The sequence below is a fragment of the Panthera leo genome, chromosome B4, assembly GCF_018350215.1.
Source record: "Panthera leo isolate Ple1 chromosome B4, P.leo_Ple1_pat1.1, whole genome shotgun sequence".
In the NCBI taxonomy this organism is placed as follows: domain Eukaryota; kingdom Metazoa; phylum Chordata; class Mammalia; order Carnivora; family Felidae; genus Panthera; species Panthera leo.
The window spans coordinates 135248941-135271373 of record NC_056685.1 but is presented as its reverse complement, the minus strand read 5'-3'; the positions used below and the strand labels follow the sequence as shown (position 1 = coordinate 135271373).

Sequence of the window (22433 nt, the reverse complement as noted above, 5' to 3'; positions counted from 1 at the left end):
TAGGGTGAGGCGCTGCCCTACGGCGCTCCCCACGCCTGGGTGCCAGCAAAGCCTCAGGACTCTGGCCCCAGGACGTGAGCGCGGCGAAGCACCGCCTGGGAGCAACCCCGGGACAGTGACCCCCCGCACCCTATCGGTTGGTTAAGTAGGCACTCCCCCTTGATTGACAGGAGACGCCGCCAATGGTGCCCAGAGGAGGTCCTTTTGGGCGCCAGGGGGCGTGCCGCCTCCCGGCTCCCTGGTCCAATCCGAGGTGTGGAAGGGGCCGTGGGGCGGGGCCAGGCGCTCAGCAGCCAATGGGGCGAGGACGGCGGGCGCGTCGGGGGCGGTGCGCTCCTGGCCGGCGGCAGCGGCGGCAGCGGCGGCCGCGGCGGGGCAGGGCAGGGCTGGGCTGAGGAGCGCGGCCGGAGCAAGGGCGGGAGCCGGAGCCGGAGACGCCGTCGCGGTGGGAGCGGGGTGAGCGGCGAGTCGGGAGAAGAGCGGCGGCCGAGGTGAGGGGCGCGCCGCGACGGTTGGGGCGCCGCGGGCGGCCACGGGGGCGTCGGTGGGCGGCCGGGCCCGCGCTGCTCGGCCGGGGGGAAGCCTGTGCGGCCGCGCGGCCGGCGCGCGGACTTCCTGTCTCCGTGGGAGGGGGCGTGTTCGGGGGCGGCGGGCGCCGAAGCGCGAGCTGGAAGGTTCTCGGGTGGGGGTCGCTGGGGAGGGCAGCGCCGCGGCGGGGCCGGCGGGGTTGGAGGCTGCTGCCGAGGGGGCAGGTGGGCGCTCCGCAGACACTCGGGGAGGAGCGGCGGGCGCGCTCCGGGGAAGCCGCCCGGCCGAGGGGCGCGGAGGTTCAGTGGGGGACTCGTGGGGGGCGAGGGCGGCCGCGGGGGAGGAGCGGGGTGGCTGGTAGGCGCCACTTGGAGGGCAGGCGGGACACCAACGCGGATGAGCTTATTTGGGAGCCCTTTGAGGACTGCCCTCTATTTCCTTCCTTCCCACCCTCCCCGTGTCCCTCCTGGCTCCACGGGGGTGAGGGCGGCGAGGCCTTCCTGGCGAGCAGGTCCTGGGGCAGGGGGGACAGGCAGGAGAGGCTGGAGCTCTTGGCCCCCGTTCCACCCTCGGAGTTTTCCCAGACTGTCAGTGGTTCTTAGAAACGTGAACACGTTCTTTCTTCTGGGGTTTCCGAGCCTGCCCGGGCATCGGAATTGGAGAGGGGTCCCGGATTGGAGAGGTAGCAGTTTCTGCCCCTTAATTTCAGTGGTTCGTTGGGTTTTGGCTCCACTGGAGGCGGGGGGGTGGGGGGGGGCGGGGGACTTTGCTTTTCGGATGGAGCTGGTCGGGAGGGCAAACTGTGCTGCCTCCTTGGGACTCACGCAGCTGCTGTCTTTGAGGATGCTGCCCTCCAGTTGGGTGCCCAGGGGAAGGTGTCCTTGGAGGTGGGGTGTGTGTAACCATTCCCGGGTCTTCCCTCCTCTATTGCAACTGTCCTGTGTTTTTGTGGTTGAGGAGGGTAGGCTGCCCAGAATCTCCACGGCTACTCATTACACTGTTTACCAAACACTCCCTGGCTGTGCTGATGAAAATCAAGAGAACAGCTAAAAGAATTCAAACCTGAGTTGCTGACGGTGAGCTCATAGCTTCCTTCCCTCCTCTGCAGTTTTAGGCTGAAGTTCTGTTTTAACACTCCCGGGATTGCCAGGCTGGAGCCCAGGGCAAGGAAACCAACCAGGTGGGCGCTGGTGAATGCCAGCCCTCCCGTTCTTGCCCCCAAATGTTCTTATTGGACTTGATTCGCAAGCCTGCTTGAAGCCTCCACGTACAGGCATTGAATAGGAGCCAGGGCAACTGGGGTTTCTCTTGATTCATGTGGGAAACTCATCTGCGTGCATCTAAACTTTCTTCTGGAGCTCGGCATTCTCCTTGGTGAGGTTATGCTACTTGAGATATGAGGCCACCACATCAAAAACTTTTCTGTGGTGTGTGATTTTCTTTTGACAGTTGTCTTCAGGCTTTAAAGGAGCTGGCTGTTGGGCCGGTGATATGGATTACTTGGGAAAGTAACGTAACAGGGGAGAGCAGAAGGGTGATTCGGTCTGTACTCTTTATTCAGGTTTCGGAGAGGAATTAAAAACTCATTTGAACGGAAGTGGCACGTTCAGCTCAGCTCGTGGTGTTTGGGAGTTGGGACTTTATTACTTTCAGTCACAGGTGTATGAGAGGTTGTAATATTTAAATTACCTAAAAGTATGCATCTGTGAAAAAGTGTGTGGGTTCCCGGCACCGCCTGCTGCTGGGAGATAAGGTTGTCTTTCCCTTGTCCTTGATGCCCAATCCATATCTCTGATAGCCAGGCCATTTCTGGGGTGGGAGCTGAGGGGCATTTGTCCTTTTCATTTTCTTCTCTATATTCACTTGAAAATTGCGTTGACCGACTTAAGGACACGATGCTCAGGCTTCCTGCTTCTGACCGGGTCATCGGTTGATTCTGGGATGTTAAGGAATATCAAAAAGATTCCACAGACGCCTTAATTAATAGTAATGGTGCCTTGCGTTTAGAGATGGGGTAGCTGTTACCCAGTGCTCTTAGGCCACACTCAGTGGAACCTCTGCGCTGACTCGTGCCTGCCTTATCTGCCATCAGATTGTCATGGTCGCTGTACGGAGGCCTCCCCGTAGATTATGGGGGTAATGACCACATTCATGTGAGCCGTGGTGCTGGCTCAGTTTTTTTCCAATTAGATTGTTTGGAACTGCAGTTGGCGTACCTGAAGGCAGGGTGGCAGTGCCTCAGTTAGGAAGTCAGTGTGCATTCCGCAGGTAGAGACCGACCTTTACGGCCCTGGCGGTGATCCGTCACAAACCTGAAAGTATCTTGGTGCCTGAAACCTGACTCCTGATGGGTCCCAGGGGTGGTCCCCGGGGCGGCTGTGTAGGAATTCCTCCAGACGTTTGGTATTGCGATGATTATGTTCTGTCTGCTGACTGCAGACAGTCTTATAAGAATTCTCCAAGTATACTCAGAGGTATTCTGTGCCATGCAATGTTCTTGACGTGTGTGTAGTTCCAAAGGTAACTCTTTAAAGAACAGCGGCCATCTGAGAGCACACACGTTGGTAGTTTGATTAAAAACACACATAAAACAACAACAGAGATGTCCTTTCTTTAGTTATGTGTTGGCTTCCGTTTATTCCCAGAATAACAATTTATTCATTCTGCATGTTAATCTGTTTGCTTAATAGAACACCATGTATTTTTTAAATTCCTAGAATAAAATATTTTGTTTTTTAATTCTTATTTATTTTTATTCTATTTTAGAGAGAGAGCATGAGCAGGGGAGAGGGGCGTAGAGGGGCAGAGAGAGAATCTTAAGAAAGCTCCACACTTATTGTGGAGCCCAACATGGGGCTGGATCCCATAACCCTGGGTTCATGACCTGAGCTGAAAGCAAGAGTCAGAGTCTCAACTGACTGAACCACCCAGGAGCCCCTGTTTTGTTCTGTTTTTTTAAAGATTTTTTTTTTTTTTTTAAGTAATCTCTACACCCAGCGTGGGACTCAAACTCACAACCCTGAGCGCAAGAATCACACGCTCCACTGACTGAGCCAGCCAGTTGCCCCCAAATCTTTAGTTTTTAATTGAGATATATTGGACATATGTTTATGTGTTTCTCTAAAAAAATTTTTTTTAATGTTTATTTATTATGGAGAGACAGAGCATGAGCATGGGAGGGGCAGAGAGAGGGGGAGACACAGAATCTGAAGCAGGCTCCAGGCTCTAAGCTGTCAGCACAGAGTCTGATGTGGGGCTCAAACTCACGGACTGTGAGATCATGACCTGAGCTGTAGTTGGACACTTAGGCGACTGAGCCACCCAGGCGCCCCTCAGGTTTTATATTTGTAAGGTGAAGGCCTGAGAGGTTCTTCACCTTTTGAGAATTTAATAAAAACTGGGCACTCCTTCCCAGAAAGCACACAGCTTCAGAGGGCTGGGCCAGATTGAGGTCTCTGGGATCACCCCATCTCTAACCCCCTTCACTGCTGATACTCTGTAATCCTATTTTCTCGGTCATCTTTGAGCTAATAATAACAATGACTTGTATTTATAGAGGACACATTACAAAGCATTTTCACCTCTCTTTTTTTTTTTTTTTTTTTTTTTTTTTGGGTCCTTAAAATGTTTCTGAGTGGTTTGGGTGGTGATGGATAGTCCTTTTCATGATGAAGAGAGGCGTACGGGGGCTGGCTATTCCTTTGGTAGGATCACACAGCCAGAGGCTTGTCCTGGGACCAGAACTGGGGCACCTGGTTGCCAGCTTGGGGTTTTTCCATTAGGTTTTGCTTCCTTGGTGGTTGTCATTACCAGTTATGTTTGGCAGTGTAAATATCCCAGGATGTGTCACTTACAGAGGAAACTATTTGCTCATCTGCTGAAAGGGCTGTTTTTTTTTTTTTGTCGGAATTTGGATCACTGAACACCTTTCTGCCTGACTGTCAAAAGGATTATTTTGTTTTTGTTATGTTTTTCTTGTCATATTTTCATAGGGACACGTTTGTAGGACTTAGGTGTTTTGAGCAGACTCGTTTAATGTTTATTGATTAAAGGGTACATTGAAATGATTACCTCTCAGTTGCTTAGCACTTGAAAAACGTGTGAAGTCAGTGTTAAGTCAGAACTGTTAAGTCAGAACTCCAAATGTTTGACTCCATCCAAATATGTACTTCAGATGAGATGTCCCCTGCAGCCTGTGAGGCCCCTCCCTGGGCCCAGAGCTCCTGGGTGGGTTTGAGGGTTGGGTGGGGATTGTGCCAATGACCATGACTTTCCAACAGTGGCTTCTTGTGGCCTTCTGGCCAGAGCCTGAATATTTTAGGGACTGATTTTTTTCAGTTTATTAACAGAGCACAGAGTCTCAGCTCATGTATGCAAAAGAACACTGAATTTTAAAGACTCACGGACGTTAGGTGGTTTATTACTGATGGAAAGAATCATCGCAGTGAAGATGTTTTGAATACTCAGATGGAGGTGTAGGACGGCATACAGTAGGTATCCCTCAAACGTGGTGTGAGTATGTGCGTGTGGTCCTGTCTTCTTGTTAGGTTGCACCTGAGACTATTATTCATCGTCCAGAGGTGGAAGAAGGTATTTGCTCCTTATTTGCTCATTTCACCATGCACTTCTTTGGGAAACCTACAAGGGCCAGGCAGATATGCACCTTCTCCCTGACGCTGAACAGAAAGCCTGAACAGAAAGCCTCATGCCATGGGTCGGCTTCCTTAAATGAATTGCTCCCCAGAGAGAGGAATTGGTGGAGGCTACAGGCAGCAGTGAATTCTGAGCATTAAGCAGTTGGAAGTCCCCAGAAGTAGCAGCCTGGTCAGGAAATGAGGCTGTCGGAGGGCAAGGCCCATGACGAGGCCCCAGGCTGCCCGCCCCCTTGCAGGGATGGTGTCCAGTTAAACGTGACCTGCCATAATGGCTCCTTCATTAGCTCTGCTGGTATTTACAAGCCCTTCCTCTGACCAGGAAGCTTGCATCTGTAGGTTGGCGCTTCTCTTCCAGTGGCCTGCTCTCTGTGATTTAAACATCGATAAGAGTGGTTGTCAGCTCCATTAGACTGCCATGTCCAAGTGCCTGCTTTTTATTTTAATTTCACTCCCTGGGGCCGAGAGCGTTTGGAGAGATGTTTGTGGGTGTGGGGAAGTGGGCAATGGGGGGGGTCGAAGCTGGGGGCATCCTGGCTCCTGAGTGTCCAGTGTGCCTGGCTCCGCCCACAGCTCTGGGATCCCAAGATGAAGGTGACTGTCACACTCTGCAGAGGCAGCTCAGTCAAGGAGGCTGACCTGGAAGCAATCACGTTTCACCAGGACAGTAGCAGATAGGAGCATGTACAAAGTAGAGGGGACAGAGGTGGGAGGGTCTGACTGCCCTCAGAACACTGCAGAGAGCTGACCTTCAGGGAGGTGACTTTGGAGGTGTTTTCCAGATCCACAGGTGCTTTCCAGGGGACGATGCCTGGAAGGAGAATCCCAGTCGGGGAGGCATGGTGCTGTCGAGAATGTGGGAGTGTGAGTGGCTTGGGGTGAGAGGAGCCTCTTCAGGTGGAGGGAGGGAAGGCTGGGTGGGCAGGCTTCAGGTTGTGTAACCTGCCCGGCACGCTGGCTCGGGTTTTGGACCTCTTCCTGGAGGACGGGAGTTCAGTGGGGAGCTGTTTCCGGGCAGCAGACACAGCAGGTTGAAGCTCTGCACAGAAAGGAAACGTCAGTTGAGAAGTCTGGGATGCAGATGGGGACGGGTGGTTAGGTAGCTCATTTTCACCAAGGTCACCGCTGTCCCCTGGAGGCTCAGAGATTGCCATCCAGGTTTCTAGGAAGCGGTGGCTGCACTCTCTAACGACAGGGGCTTCCAGAGTGGGATTGGCAACCGTCTTGCCTCAGTCTCTTTGCTTATCGTGTTGCTTCCGGTTTTGGTTGGTAATGCAGTGGCTGCCTGGGTTCTGCCTTTTCCCTGTGGTTTTTGCTCACCAATCCATGCAGTCAGTAGGTAACTTTCACCTCTGGTTCCTGCAGGAAGGTCATATTGCACTAAGCTATAGGAGGTAACACGGTTTCAGAGTCGCACAGTCCCGGTTTGAGTTCAGCTCTACCCTTAGGTAACCGTGTGGCCTTCCTTGGCCACATGCTTCAACATCTTCAGAACTGGGCCGCTGACCGCCCCCTCCTCACATGACCTAGGGAGGGCAGTGTGGCCCCGAGAGCTCAGCACCTGTGCCAGCTCCACGGTGCGGGCTCAGTAACTTTGGTCGAGCTCAGAGTCCAAGGTCTACTTAAGTGAATTTGCTGAGTAAGCAAGTGTGCCTATAAAATGCCTAATTTGATGTTACGTTATCCAATTGTATTGCAGATCCTCCTCCAATGTTTTCTTTCCCCAGTGAAAGTCTGTTTGGTATATTTGGACCTTTCCTTGGTGACCCGGGTCATAGGGACGATGTCGGGTTGTCGATGGGGGCTGGGCCTCTGGCCATGCATGGAGTGCCGCCCGCCCTGGCACTTGCAGGGCCTGGCTCCTGTCTCCTTGCCACCTCTCTGCTTCTGTCTGAATCTGCCCTTCCTGTTGGGGCGCAGGCCGGAGGGCGGTCCAGCCTCTCCCGAAGCCTTGCTCCTTCTGGGAGGGCGAGATTCTGTGCCTGAGTTGAATGTTCTAGGTGGTGGAGAGCCTGAGTCTGAGATGACGGGCCGATGCTATGATTTAGTGACTCTCAGATTCGAAGGCGCATGTGTGAGGGTGATGATGGCTGTCACTGAGGTGACGAAAAATACCACGACTTGAGAAAGCCAGTTGCGAAGGTACACGGACACTCGTCCCATGGGGAAAGTGTTAGAATACGTGCAGCGATGGTAGTTAGGGCTGTAGAATTATGGACGGTTTCTCCTTGTGTCCCAAACTGCACCATGACCCTTCTCCTTTTAGAATTAGTATTTGTGCAGGAACTTGATTTTATAATGACAATATATAAAAAACAGCCTGGTTGTGCAGGCATCTGCAGTTTACCAGAACTTTCCTAGAGCTCTCGTTTTGTTTCCAGAGCAGCCTTATTGGTTGGCCTCACTCTTCATTGTTTGGAGGAGGAAAAGAGGGAGGCCTGGGGGGCCGGTGGTTTGGCTGAGGCCAGCCGGCCAGGACCCCGACCGGGCCTCCACCCTGAGCCGGGCTTCCCTGGGAGCCTCGGTGTGGGGCCTGTGCCGGGGCCTGCAGGCGGCCTTCACAGAACGGACTGCGTCCAGTGTTGTGACGTTTCCTATTCAACCGAATGAAATTTTATTATAAAGCGGTGCCTAAACCATGCTTTGTGAACATTCTCGTATTTGAAACTACAATTTGTGTTCCGTTGTGCCCAATTATGTTGTCGCCAACCGAGCGTGCCAAGTCTGTGAGTTGTGGTCTTCAAGAGGAACCACAGAGCCGGCTGTGCCCCCCGCACGGACCTCCAGGCCCGCTATTAGTGGGTTTTTATAGCTGACTGGTTGTTGGAGGCTGGAGCTGGCCTGCCTGGGTGCCGTTTAGCTTGGATGTGACGGTGTTTCAATGCAGGGAGCAGTTGGGACAGACGTCCAGTGCCAGTAAACGCATCCTCAGCTCAGGAGTCTGGGCAGGTACCAGCGAGGAGGCCCGCGACGGTGGGGGTCGGTCGAGGGTGGAGGCCACCACCTGGGACAGGCCTCTGGGTTCTGGGGTTCCCGAGGGGCCGTACAAGAAGCTTTACATTCCTGCTCCCTTGATTCTTGCAACGAGAGAGCGTTAACTCCACTTCCACGTAAGTAGATCAGAGTTCTGAGAGATGAAGTGACCTTCACAGGCTCACCGTCAGAGCTGACCCTCAGCTTGACTCTGAAGCCTCACTCTTCTCACTCATCTGCTGCCTTGAATAAGTAGATTCTGGGTCAGTCACTCTCCTATGAAAATAAGCATTACATGCTAGTCCTCCTTCCCCACCTCTCAGAAACAGAAAAGAGGTGAGTCATGTGGTCTTTTGTTTTAAGATAGGATCTATGCCTGCCACTAACTTGGGTAAGATAATCTGGAAGTTTGCAATTTATATAGCAGGGAGATAAGGGCAGAAAAGGGAGAGGCTTTTCAGTAGCCCAGCTGCTAGGTGTGTGGTCACGGCCTGTCCATCATCCACCTGTCCGCTGCCACTGTCCAGCTCCTGACTGGTGTGTGTGTGTGTGTGTGTGTGTGTGGGTGGTGCTGGGGGGGGAGACAGCATGCCCGGGGATTCCAGAGCTCCCGGCTTAGGCATACCCTTGCCTCACCTCCCACTGGCTGTATTTTGAAAAGTGTCATATATTGTTTAAAAACAGTGAGTTGAAGGAGAAATTACATTTCTGTAAAGCACTCATTTTGCACTATGTAAAATTGTGAAAGATATTCACATTTTGTCGCCATTGTGATATCAAATGAAGATCCGTTGTCGAGGTAAATTAGAGCAGATGTTTGTATGCTGGTGATAATCGTTAAAAGGCTTTTACCAAACCCCGTTCTTGTCTTTTTCTTTTAAATACTGAAGGTTCAGAGGTTTTTCTTTTTTTTTTTTTTTTAATGTTCATTTATTTATTTTGAGAGAGCGTGCACTAGCAGGGAAGGGGCAGAGAGGGAGGGAGAGAAAGAATCTTGTGCTGGTGGCACAGAGCCTGACGTGGGGCTCGAACTCTTGAACTGCGAGATCATGACCTGAGCCGAAAGCAAGTGTCAGACGCTTAACTGACTGAGCCACCCAGGCGTCCCAGAAAATAGAGTTTTCTGAATAAAGAACTCTTTCTGTGTTTTACGTTCCGCATGCATAGGGGTTTTCAGTTTATCTTAGGAGTAGTTGCCACCTGCTAGCTGCCTGCTTTGTTTCAGGCTTCAGGGGAGGCCAGGGAGGTGCATTGCCTCTGTCCGACCTCTGACGTCACCAGTCTGAATGCAGGGACACTGCAGGAGTGAGACCGTGTGCCTAGTCCAAGGTCATTCAGGTTGTAAATGGCAGGCACCAACCGCATGTGCCTCTTTTTTCATTAATCTTCGCTGGTAGGAATGCATTATTCAGATCCACTGAAATATTTTATCTGATGTTTTCCAGGGTTTTACCATCGTCTTTAACAAGACCTGTAATGATTTTATAATCTTGTGAATGTAATGAGATTAAACCATTTCCGGAATGCTGGCCATTTTAGGTAATTTCCAACTTTTTTGGCTATTGTAGATGAATTTGTAATTTACAGTTTCATTTTTCTTTCTCCATTTGTGTGTTCAGTTCCTGGGAATAAATTCTCAGAAATAGAAGTCCCAGATTAAAGGGTATGAACGTCTTAGAGTGTTTTGAAAGCCTTCTCTGTTGCTTGTGGGTTTGTTTTCCTGATGCTTATGGGTGAAAGTATCGAGGGATTCTCTCTCTTTAAGATGCCTTGGCCTCTGGAACTTGCAAGGATCTGTGAGATTAAGAAACTCTCGAGAGGTTTTCTCAAATGAGTCACGTTTCCTTTCTAGGTTTCTGGCTATCGTTCTACTCGAATTAGGAGGAAACAGTCTTTGAAAAAGGCTTTGCTACTTTATCAATCACCCGAGCTAATGTTCTACGTCCCCAAGGTGGTAAATGTTTGTGGCTGCATTCCTCCGTGAGCACAGTGGTCCTGCCGCTCTGGGCCACCACATCTCTTCGTTCTCTGACAGTGTGCGTATCGGGAAGGGCTCTGCTGTGCCAGGTCGTCCCCGCCAGTGTCACCGGGATGTCAGGACAGCCTGGGGATCAAGTGATCCTGCAGATTTTGCCTTGTGTAGCTTCTAGAGGCAGCTCTCAGAGATGTTCCTGGCCCTGTGAATGGTTAGAGTCCAACATCTCAGAGAACATACTGGGAGGTTTATAGTGTTGTGCTTGCTCTCCTTGTTTTTTGTTTTTTTTTTTTTTTTTTTTTTTTCTGTTCGGAAGTTGTTGTGTCCTTCACTGTCCCTCACCGTGTCCCTTCCCCGAGGGATGGCTGGCTTTTTCATCTTCCACAGTCCCTTAGGTGTCCTCCCTCAGACTGAGTGGAGTCCTGTTTTCCTGGTGGCTCGTTTTCCAGGGTCTGCAAAAGACCTGCTTATGAGGGACTAGGAGGGGCTCTGGTGGGGAGCGGTGCTGGGCCTCAGGGCCTCCGCTCTCCCCCTCCTGGAGCCCCTCCCTTGGATTCCTGCTGTGCCTCCTTCACGGCCTCCCATCTCTGGGGTGGGCAGGGCCTGCTTCCCCTCGAGTCCTCTGTCCTCCCCAGGACAAAAACTCTTTTCTTCGTTCTTCTTATCCTGGCTAAGAAAGGCTGACGTCCACAACAGAACAGAATGAGAGACATTAGTATGAGCTAAGGTGGAAGTAAGAGGAAATCATCGCAAACACCACAGAAGCATAAGGAGAGTGTTGTCTCCCAGGCACCAGTGGGTTCTCGCTGCCAACAGTGCAGGACTGGCTTCTCTGGGTCTGCTCAGCTGGGTGCCACCTCCATTCCTGCTTCCCCTCCCCACTCATGTGTATTCTGTCAATAAACCCCAATTTTGTTTTCATTTAATTTTAATTTAATTTAATTTATTTTAATTTATTTTATTTTATTTTTTTATTTTATTTATTTTATTTTATTTTATCTTTAATGTTTATTTGTTTTTGAGAGACAGAGCACGAACAGGGGAGGGGCAGAGACAGGGGGAGACACAGAATCCGAAGCAGGCTCCAGGCTCGGAGTTGTCAGCACAGAGCCCGACGCGGGGCTCGAACTCAGGAACTATGAGATCATGAGCTGAGCCGAAGCTGGACGCTTCACCGACTGAGCCACCCAGGCGCCCCAATCAACCCCAGTTTTAGAGTCATGCTTTGCTCTGTGCTTAGCAGTCTGTGTTTGTATCACAAGTATGGAAACTGTACTTTGCCCTGGTTTCCACAGATGCCTAAACGGGCCTAGGTTAGCTGTTGCCTAGGCAACTTGCCAAGCCTTTGGTTGTGTGTGCGGCAGAGGCTTTGGCAGGGGCTGGAAGGCTCAGGCATCCCTGCAGCTTCTCAGCCTAGCTGGATGGTAACTACCAAGCCCCAGAGGCTCACGCTCTTAGCTTCCCCTTGTCTTTTCCACACTTCCTGTTTTATTTCCCGAGAAATGTCTGCTCAGCTGCCGTGACCTGGCTGGGTGGCGTGGCGTGAGGGCTACTGAGTCTCAGGACGGGCCCTCTGATACCTGACCTTGAGGCATGATTCCTTAGCAGCCTTTGAGCCACGCTTTATTCTGGGTTCAGCAGGGTGCACGGTGGTGGCCCACCAAGTTTCTTCTGCTTCTTAGACCTGGGGCTGGCCACTGGAGCCCCGGGCTGGGCCTTACCTGAGAGTCCCCCGGAAACAGGGCCTCGTGGTGGGGCAAGAGGGGTAGGTAGACCTGGCCACGTGTGAGTCATGGGGAAAAAGTTAACGTCTCTTTTTATGAAAAGTGAGTGAAGTGGTTGGTATAATAAATTCCAGACTTGTTATTTTCTCTTTAATGCTGCTTTTATTTCCTTTCGGATTTCTCTCTTCTTGCTCTTACAGGGGGGTGTGAAGTTGCCTGATTTGGGGGGAGAGGCTGTTTTATCACCTCCCTTTAAAGCTCAAGACCAGTCATGTGACCCTCCTTGAAGGTTTTGTGTGTGTGTGTGTGTGTGTGTGTGTGTGTGTGTGTGTGTTCGTTCATCTCCAGAATTGTTGTTTTAGACCTGTGCTTTTTGGTCTCTAACCTCCAGCAGGAACGTGTAGTTTACGAAATTCAGAAATTGTTGAGACCAGGGGCTCCTGGGTGGCTCAGTCAGTTGAGCGTTTGTCTTTGGCTCAGGTCATGATCTCGCCATTCGTGAGTTCGAGCCCTGCATTGGGCTCTGTGCTGATAGTACAGAGCCTGCTTTGGATCCTCTGTCTCCCTGTCTCTCTGCCTCTCCCCTGCTCGTGCTCTCTCGCTCAAAAATAAGTAAAAATTAAAAAAAAAAGAAAAAAAGAAATAGCTGAGAATCATGTGCCTTCTAACTGATAGGAGGCAGGGTGAGGGGACTCCTTTAAATTCCTGCCTTACAAAAACTTAACGTTAGCAGCATGATTGGAAGAGGTGGAGGCCCACTCCCGAGAGATGAACTCTGTCAGCCCTGGGTGCCGGGTGGGGGGAGGCGGCTTTCCCTCCCGGGGTGGAGGTGGCACGTTGCCCCTGTTCAGAGTCTGCAGAGCCCTGCTCTCAAGTCCTGCCGCCGTCTCCTCACCCTCCTCACCGGGGACCCGGGTTGCCTTCCCCTGTAGGAGGGCCCCTCTCTGAGCAGTGGGACGGGGACGAGACTGCTGAGTTCTGGTCACGGGCCAGCGCCGTTTCCTCCGCTGCAGATGTATGCAGTTGAAGGGACAGGCTCACAGATCTGCCTTAAAGCCCTCTGGCGCATTGGTGGTCCCCACAGGGACGCTGGCTCCCCAGGAGGTGAGGGTGTGGCTCCAGAGGGATTGCGCACTCAGAGCTGTGCCCACCAGGCGTAGTTTGTACACAGGGTTTTCGCTGGCTTTCGACTTTCTTGTTGCAAAGTACATTCCAGAATCCGAACTGCAGATGTAAAGGCTGGGGCCTGCCCACGGCAGAGCCGAAGACTGCGTGGTGGCCAGCCCTTGAGAAGCCTTGTAAGTTCCCCTCTGGTTGATTTTGCTCTGTGAAGTTTGCTGCCTTACTAACATAACCTTGGTCATTAGCGTTCTGAGATGTGGGTGGAACTCAGTGGTATATCCTGACTTGGGTTTAGTTCTGAGCTCTCTTTCGGAATTTCATGACAATAGACTCCCTCCCCCCCCCCCCCCAAGAGGTTGCAAGCGTTTTTGCACGCACTTCCGGGGAGTTCATAAACCCTCATTTGTTTATTCAACAATATTTGAATGTCCGCCTCTTGCCAGGCCTGATTCCTAGCACTGGGGTTACAGCAGGAACACAGTGGACCAAGACCTTACATTCTGGTGGGGGACGACTAATCAGGGGACTAGGGATGCTTAGACAACGCATGCCCTAGTGCGGAGGGAAGGCCAGCCTCGGGGCTGGAGGGTCCAGGCCTCATCCCGCCTGCTTAGGGCTTGGCTCCTTCCAGCCTTCACTTTCCTAAACTGTTTTTTTTTTTTTTTTTTTAACTTCATCATTATCATAATGATACTTAAAAATTTAATATTTATGGAGGCTTCTTTGTGGCAGGTGCCCTGCTTTGCCATGCGTGATTACCCTTATCCTTATGACAACTTTGTTTTGCAGGTGGGAAGCTGGGCTTAGGTTAAGTGACAGGCCTCGTAGCTCGGCCGGCCGTGCAGTGTGTGTGTTTGATCGGTGAGCAGCTTGGGGTTGTGGAATTCAGGAAGCTAGGCCCGAGGGCATCATCAGAAAGGCCACCGGAAAATGAAGTCTGGCCCTTTTGCCCGGGACATCTCCGTTCTCTGATTTCTTCCTTCAGCGCTGAGTCAGAAATGTCTTCTTTGCCTGACTGTCCCGTCAAGTGGTCTTGTTCCAGGATGGAAACGTGGGTTTCAGGCCCCCGTATGGTAGGCATTATAGACACTTGATGCTGCCGTGTATACGTGTCTGTGCCTTTAGCAAAATGGCACGATCTCATCGCCAGTCCCAGACGGTTGCCTCGTGAATGGCATTTGAAATGCACGTTGTTCACTGCTTGGCTTAAAGGAGGAGGAGATTTATATGCACAACAGATTTTCCACATCAGAGAGTCGTTTTCTTGTTTTTTAACTTCTGAGGCACTGCCCAGAGGACACAGGGACTTCCTGAAAAATTGCTTCTAAAAAGTTCCTCTCTTCTCTGGAGGGTGGGATGAGGTGGCATTTGCGATCTCGACTGGGCCCCTGACATCACAGAATCGTGACTCTGACTGGAAGTCGCAGGCCGCCGTCCTCCTGGCGTCCGTAGCTGCTGGTTCTTTAAATATTTACATTTAATAGCTTCATAGTCTGCTTCCTTCTAAGGCTTGCCACGACTTCGTGCCAAACACAGAGCAGCACCTTTAGAGTTATTTTGAAACGTGGCTGAGTGCCGGGGTTAAGTTTCTCTGCGGCCAGCTCATACCGTGGAGGGTCGTCGGGTTCTGCTCGGGGCTAAGTCAGCATTGCAGCGTCCGGGCACTTTTCCTGTCGTTGGGTCCCGAGCAGTCCCGAGGCTGGGAGGGGCGAGTCATCGCTTCGTGCGCTCAGAGAGAGCGGGGAGGCGTTCTAAAGCGTTTCCAGTCGAAAGGGGGGAGGCGGAGTGGGGGGAGGCCAGATTCGAAGTCCAGTGAGATGGGGATCTGGGGATCGGGGAAGTGGTGGCGGTGGGGGGCGACAAGAGAATCTGTAGGGTTTCTGGGGCGGGGAGGCCGTTCTGTGGCTTCTTGCCCTGGCTGGGAGGCTGTGGCTCCGGGGGGGTGGGGGTGGGGGGCGGATGTTCGGGGGCCGCAGCGCACCCACACGCCTTTCATCCACACTTCAGTGTATATCAGACTGGGCCCGTGGGACTCCTGCCTGGGGCCCTCTTCCAACGCGACTCTCCCCACAGGGTGAGGAATCTGAAAGGCCAGGGGCCGTGCCTGCCCGGAACCCGTGTCTCTCCTTGCAGACCAGGCGCGGGGACAGAGACCCTGGAATTCTCCCCAGCCCCCTGGTAAGAGCCGTGTGGGCCTCTTCCCCCGCCGCGTCCTACTGAGGGCGGACCGTGCCTCGGTGGACACGCACCTCAGGCTGAGAGGCGACCGGATGGCGGTTGCGTCCGGGTGGCGTCTGTGTGGACGGGGCTCGGGTGTGCAGGCCGGCGTGTTCTCGCGAGTGCACGAGTGGGGGTCGTGTGGTGCGGGGAACTGCTCCAGATTCCGTGTATGTTTGGTTTCTTGAAGTGACAAAGTCCCTGCTCGGGGGACTTGAGTGTGCTGGGCCCTGCCGTCCTTGCTGCTCGGGGCACCCTGCAGGGCTGGGAGGCGTCCCTCCCTGCTTGACAGCTGGGGTTCGGGGAGGTGGGCCCCAGAGCAGGCCTGGCCTCTTCCCAGCTGTTCTGACCACCAGAGCAGCCGCACACGATGAGATCACTGGTCGGGCCCCGTTTTATCTGCAGTCTCCTTCTGGGGTTTGGCTAATTGAGGTCTTCGGGATCTTGGTAGCATTCTGGCACAGCATCAGAAGATTCCGGTTTAGATCGTGGCCTTCTTTTATTTCCGCTTCAGCTCAATGGACTTCAGCCTGGAAGATTCCCAGTGAACAGTTTTAATGTTGACATGTGAGACTTTTCCTTGCAGCAAAATATAGACACACTGGCTTTGGGGTAAATAGCTCTTCCAGAAACAAGGCATTTCACTTCTTCAGCAGCCAAGCAGCACTCCAGGAACCTTTTGGGGAACATACTTCTTGTGTCTTGTCCCCTGGAAGGGGAGGACACAGTGTCTTGGGTCACTGCCGCAGCCACAGTGTCCCACAGTACACGTGACCTTCCATGGGGCTGTTGGGACCGGGGGTGGGGGTGGGGGTGGGGCGGGGGCTGCCCCTCCAGGAGTAACTGCCAAGTTGGACGTGAAGACGAGCCTGGGAGCTGCCTGAGGATTGTGGAGCCTCCAGCGGTGTCCCCAGCCCAGTGGGTCACAAAAGCTGGTCTGAAATGGTATTGTCACTAGTCGCCCCTATATTTTAGCTTTAAAATGCCCTTTCTTTTCAGGGGCGCCTGGGTGGCTCAGTCGGTTAAGCATCTGACTTGATTTTGGCTCAGGTCCTGTTCTTACAGTTTGTGAGTTCAAGCCCCACGGAGGGCTCTGTACTGACAGTGGGGAACCCGCTTCAGATTCTTTCTCTCCCCCTTTCTTTCTGCTCCTCCCTGGCTTTCTCTCTCACAAATAAATAAATAAACTTAATAAATAAATAAAATTGTCCTTTCTTTTCTTTTTTTTATTAAAAAATTTTTTTTCATGTTTATTTATTTCTGAGACAGAGACAGAGCATGAGTGGAGGAGGGGCAGAAGAGAGGGAGACACAGAATCCGAAGCAGGCTCCAGGCTCTTAGCTGTCAGCACAGAGCCCGATGCGGGGCTTGAACTCACAAACCGTGAGATCATGACCTGAGCCAAAGTCAGTAGCTCAACTGACTGAGCCAGCCAGGTGCCCCTGTCCTTTCTTTTCATGTTTGTGAAAAGAGCTGGTAGTTTTTTTTTTTTTAATGTTTTTTTTTATTAATTTTTGAGAGAAGGTGAGAGAGAGAGAGAGAGAGAGAGAGAGAGAATGTATGGGGGAGGGGCAGAGAGAGAGGGAGACACAGAATCTGAGGCAAGCTCCAGGCTCTGAGCTGTCAGCACAGAGCCTGATGCAGGGCTCAAACTTGTGAACCATGAGATCGTTGCCTAAGCTGAAGTCAGACCCTTAACCAACTGAGCCACCTAGGCACCCCACAAGCTGGTAGTTTTTAGAGTATTCTTACCTGACAAAAGGTAAGCAGCTTTATGTTATTCTCCTCCCAAATTTTAATGTTTTAAATTTTAAGTCAGCTCCATGCCCAACATGGGGCTTGAACTCATGACCCTGAGATCAAGAGTTACATGTTCTACCCACAGGGCCATCCAGGTGCCCTTCCTCCACCCATATTTTAAATAGTTTTATTGAGTATAATCAACAGGCAATAAGATGTGCATATTTAAAGGTTACACTGTGATAAATTTTGCCATGTGACTACACCCATTAAACCATCACCATAATCAAGATAATGGACATATGTTCAGTATTCCTGAGCCACCTTAGTCCTTTCCTACTCCCTACTCCCTACTCCCTACTCCCTGGCAACTGCTGGTCTGCTTTCTGCCCTTGTACGCTAGTTTGTATTTTCTAGAATTTTACAGCAACGGAATCATACGGTATGTAGTTTTTAAGTCTGGTTTCTTTGAGCAGAATTATTTTGACATTGTACATGTAGCGTCTATCACTTTTCATTCTTTTTTTTTTTTTTTAATTTTTTTTTTTCAACGTTTTTTATTTATTTTTGGGACAGAGAGAGACAGAGCATGAACGGTGGAGGGGCAGAGAGAGAGGGAGACACAGAATCGGAAGCAGGCTCCAGGCTCCGAGCCATCAGCCCAGAGCCTGACTCGGGGCTCGAACTCATGGACCGCGAGATTGTGACCTGGCTGAAGTCGGACGCTTAACCGACTGTGCCACCCAGGCGCCCCTATCACTTTTCATTCTTTTCTGTCGAGTGTTTGGTGATGCCGCAGTTTGTTAATCATTCGCCTGTTGATGGACATTTCAGCTGTTTGTGGTTTGAGGCTGTTGCAGACAGAGCTGCCGTGAACATTTGTGTACAGGTCTTTGTCCAGAAGCTTTCATTTCTCTTGGGTAAATACTAGAGCAGAATGGCTGGATGGTATGGTAATGTTTGTTCAACCTTTTAAGACACTGCCAAGCTGTTTTCTTTTTTTTTAAACATTTTAAAGTTTATTTATTTATTTTGAGAGAGAGAGAGCAAGCTGGGGAGGGGCAGAGAGAGAGAGAGAGAGAGACAAAGAGAATCCCAAGCAGGCTCCACACCATCAGCACATCTCACAGTATGGGGCTTGAACTCACTGTGAGATCATGACCTGAGCCAAAACCAAGAGTCGGACCCTTAACCGATTGAGCCACCCAGGCGCCAAGCTGTTTTCGGTTTCTAAGGTGCCGCACTGTGTTACGCTTGCCCCATAGTGTGTGAGAGTTGTAGTGCCTGCGTGTCCTTGCCAACATTTAGTATGGTCGGTCTTTAACTTTTGCCATTCTGGTAGGTCTGTAGTGGTGGCTCACTGTGGTTTTAATTTGCTTTTCTCTAATGACTAATGATGGTGAGCATCTTTTCATGTGCTTCTTTGCTATCTGTATATCTTTCTTGGTGAAGTATCTATTCAAACCATTTGTCCATTCTAAAAAGTTCACTTATTTTTTTTTAGTTGTAATTTTTTAAAAAATTTCTTTAATGTTTATTCAGTTTTGAAAGACAGAGAGTGTGAGCGGGGGAGGGGGCAGAGAGACAGGGGAAACACAGACTCTGAAGCAGGCTTCGGGCTCTGAGCTGTCAGCGCAGAGCCTGACGCGGGGCTCGAACTTGCACACCGTGAGCTGAAGTCAGCCGCTTAACCAACTGAACCACCCAGGTGCCCCAAAAGTTCATTTATTTTTTAAATTATTTTTTACGTGTTTTTTTTTTAAGCGAGATAGAGCGTGTGCACATGTGCATGTATATGCACTTGTGCAAGGGGGGGAGGGGCAGAGGGAGGGAGAGAATCTTAAGCAGGCTTCACACGCAGTGCAGAGCCCAACACAGGGCTTGAGCTCAATAACCGTGAGATCAAGACCTGAGCTGAAATCAAGAGTTGTGTGTTTAACCAACTGAGCCACCCAGGTGCCCCTGTAGCTTGTCTTTTCATTCTCTTGCCAGTGTCCTTTGGAGAGAAGTTGAAACAATTTGATCAGATCTGTTCTACAGTTTGTATTTTTTTGGTCGGTATCATAGCTAGAATTTTTGTGTAATCCGGGGTCACAAGTGTTTTCTTAGATTTTCTTGTAGAAGTTTTATAGTTTCAGGGTTTATGTTCAGGTCTGTGATCCATGTAGAGTCATTTTTTGTGCCTGTGGGATGAGGTATGAATTGCTGTTTATATTCTCACATGTGGATGGATATCCAGTTGTTTTGTGAAAAGTCCCTCAAATTTGGGGGGAAAATTTTCAGTTAGAAATCCCGAGGTCTGGGAATTGTGGTTCTAGGCACACAGATCTCCTTCCTTTTATGACTGGTTACTGTTCTCATCAGCTTCACACAGCCTGGCTTTTTCTTCATTCCATTGGTGACTTAAGCCCTTGGCAGCAGAGGCCCTCTCCCTGGGTCAGGTGGGCTGGGAGAGGTGTGCTGGGCTCTCATGGGGTCTCTCCCTCCAGTCTGGGTCTTAAGAGCCCTGCGCACTGAGCTCTTAAGGACTTCCTGGCGGGCAGGTTCCGGGCAGTGTCTCATTTGTAGAGGTGACTGTGGAGGCCTGCCGGGTATGGAGAGGTGACGGGACAGCAAGCCCACTGTGCCCGGACAGGTGAGTGGGGCCCAGGCTAGGCACACGGGAAGGGAAGCGGACCCATCCCCCATCTGTGAGGGCTGGCAACAGTGTGACCTGTCTCGGACTGAAGGCCCTCTTGGCCCAGCTTTAGGACCATGTGTGCGAGGTGTGGGGTGCTCTTGCTTTTCCCGTCAGTCCCAAAGGGGTCCGAACAGTCTCCGTCTTTGCATCCACATGCGGCGGCTTTGCAGGTGGCCGGAAAGGCTCATCTGCTTTTTCACCTGTGGGTACTTGATCTTGATTCGTGTGCTGCTCCCATCGCCATCACCAGCACCCAACAGCAGTGGAGCTTTTCTTGTGCCCTGGGTCCTTTGTGTGCATCGCCCATTCAATCCTTACAGCAGCCCTCTGGGGTGGCCACAGCCCATTTTACAGATGAGGAAGGAGGCACAGAGCAGGTGACCGGATGGAAGAAGTCTTCGTCCATGCTTAGCAGACATTATTGAATGTTGGAGGAGGGATCAGGTTTTAACATTTTTCATTAACTCTTTTGAACCACAACAGGAAGGGTGATTTACCTGGCTCTCTCTTCTGAGTCTTCCTTTCCTTATCAGCAGTGGGAGCAGTTGGGCTGTTTGACCAGATTAAAATTCTTTGGTGGCTCCCTGTGGCCATCACGGTAAAGTCCAAACTTGTGATCTGGCCCTTGCATACCCCTTCAGCCTTATCTCTTGCCGCGCTGAACTTCGAGTGTTTCTCCCTTTCCACAGATCCTGTTATCTCTGCTGCCAACGCCCTTTCTTCCCATCATTTGCCCACCAAACTCCTCCCCATCCTTCGAAACTCAGCATTACTTTTACACCCTTGTCCCAGTCCCGGCCGCAGAGTGCAAGTTCTCGCATGTGGTGTGATTGCTGACCACCTGCTGGTCCTCTGCTGGGCTGGGAGCACAGTGAGGCGGAGGCAGGGGCTGCCTGTAATATCGGAGTCCCCGGGTGTTAGGTCTGTGCTGGCCAGTAATAACAGGCAGGTGGACATTTGTGGCATGAATGACTGGCACGAGTAACATGCGGACCCTCAGTTCTCAGGGCTTGCCACATTAGGGGAAGGAAGCAGCGTTGACTGACTGCAGCATGTGGTGTATTTAAAAAGCATCATTCGGTGATTTCTTTAAATCCTGAGCTGGGTTTACATAGATCTTTTTTTTTTTTTTTCTCTTTGAGAATAAGTTTCCTGTTGTGTTAAGAAATACACTATTTCTTTGACCATCTTTTAGATCACAGATTTGTCTGAACATTTTTTCCCTAAATGTGTGTGATGGCATTATACTTTTTTATGGCAAGCTCAGTACATAACTTGAAGTTTTGAAAATGTTTCTTTGGAATGTTGGAGCCATCATGGATTAAGTGTAGTTTGGTGTGGGTGCCTGGGTGGCTCAGTCAGGTAAGCGCCTGACTTCGGCTCGGGTCATGATCTCGCGGTTCGTGGGTTCGAGCCCCGCATCGGGCTCTGTGCCGACAGCTCGGAGCCTGGAGCCTGCTTCGGATTCTGTCTCCCTCTCTCTGCCCCTCCCCCACTCACGCTCTGTCTCTCTTTCTCTCAAAAATAAGCAACTATTAAAAAAAGTTTTTTAAAGTAAGAAAGAGAAGGAAGTTTGACGAGAAACGTTAACCGTGTTTAGCACAGAGCAATTTAGGAAGGCTTTGCTGCATTACACTGCAGTCCGCATGCCGTGGCTGCATGGGTTTACTCCTGAGCTGCCGTGGTGCCGGGAGCAGTTAGACATCCGGCCAGTGGGCCCTGCGGCTGGACTCGTAGGGGTTGTTGAGATACGAACCTTTGAATGAAATTTTCAGTTCATTGCAGAACATGTTTTCCCTTTTAGGTTACTGGGAGGCAGGATTTAGCAATCTCACCTGTCTACTTTTCTACTGGGGAACGGGCAGTGGAGGGAGGTAAGGGAAATGGAAGGTTGAGTTGTATCTTTATGAAAATGAGTTCAAGTTTCAAGTGGCCGTGGTCCACTCTTGCTCTTGGCACGTGCCTGACTTCTGGCCGTGGCACCAGTGAGGTGTGGAGCTGTCGGTCCTGAACTCAGAGTGGGTGGTCTTGAAGGACCGTGGTGGGTGGCCAGTGAGGTCCTCGAGGGGGGGCCGGTTGTATGTAGGGTTGGAGTCCTTCTGTGTGGAGAGCCGGCCGGTGGTATCCGTGGTCCAGCACGTGGCAGGTACTTCACGTATGTTCCATCCACCCCCCACTGTAGTGCTGCAAGGCTAACGCTGCCTCCTTTTTCCATGGGGAGGAGACAGAGGCTCAGGAAGGTGAAGGTATGTGTTCACAGTCACCTAGCCAGTAAGTGCACAGCCAGGCCCGTCTTGGGCTTTCACCTCTGCCGTGGGATTGGCTGATGTGCCACGCTCTTGAGCTCCTTGGCATAGACCCTTCTCCCAGTGTCCGGTGGGCCTGGGCCAGGCTGCAGAGAGCGGTGAGGGTAGCCTGGGATGTGAGCACGTGGCCTGTGCTCACACAGAGTTCCGCGCTGGGGTGTCGGGTGACGTGCGTCCCGTGTTCACCTGAACGCGGCGAAGTGCACGGCTCTGTCCTGGTCTGTGTGTTGGCGGGGCGGGGGGAGGGGTAGAGACGCAGACACTCCCCAGCCGTGGGAAATACCTTTTCTCATTAACCAAGTATCAGAGGGGTGGTGGACTCTCTAGCTGTCAGAGTGGTGTGAGGGGGGAGTGCTGGGGGCCCAGCTGGTAAGTCATAAAGAGCGGCTTCCTGGAGGAAGTAGAGATGTCTGTGCCTCTGTGTATAATTTACATGGAGTGAAATCCACACGAGAAGTTTGGTTCTCAGGGACTATTACGTAGGCAGTAGGAATCAACAAAGTTTAATTTTTTTCA

At 51.4% G+C, this 22433-nt stretch overlaps 1 protein-coding gene across 1 annotated transcript in view; it reads left to right on the top strand.

Moving 5' to 3' along the window:
• Positions 1 to 375: 375 nt before the first annotated feature.
• Positions 376 to 22433, top strand: part of PACSIN2 (protein kinase C and casein kinase substrate in neurons 2) — a 133831-nt gene continuing 111773 nt past the window's right edge. Inside the window, exon 1 of the mRNA XM_042948027.1 lies at positions 376 to 491. The gene's annotated coding sequence lies outside the window, so the exon portion shown is untranslated. The remainder of the gene's footprint in view (positions 492 to 22433) is intronic.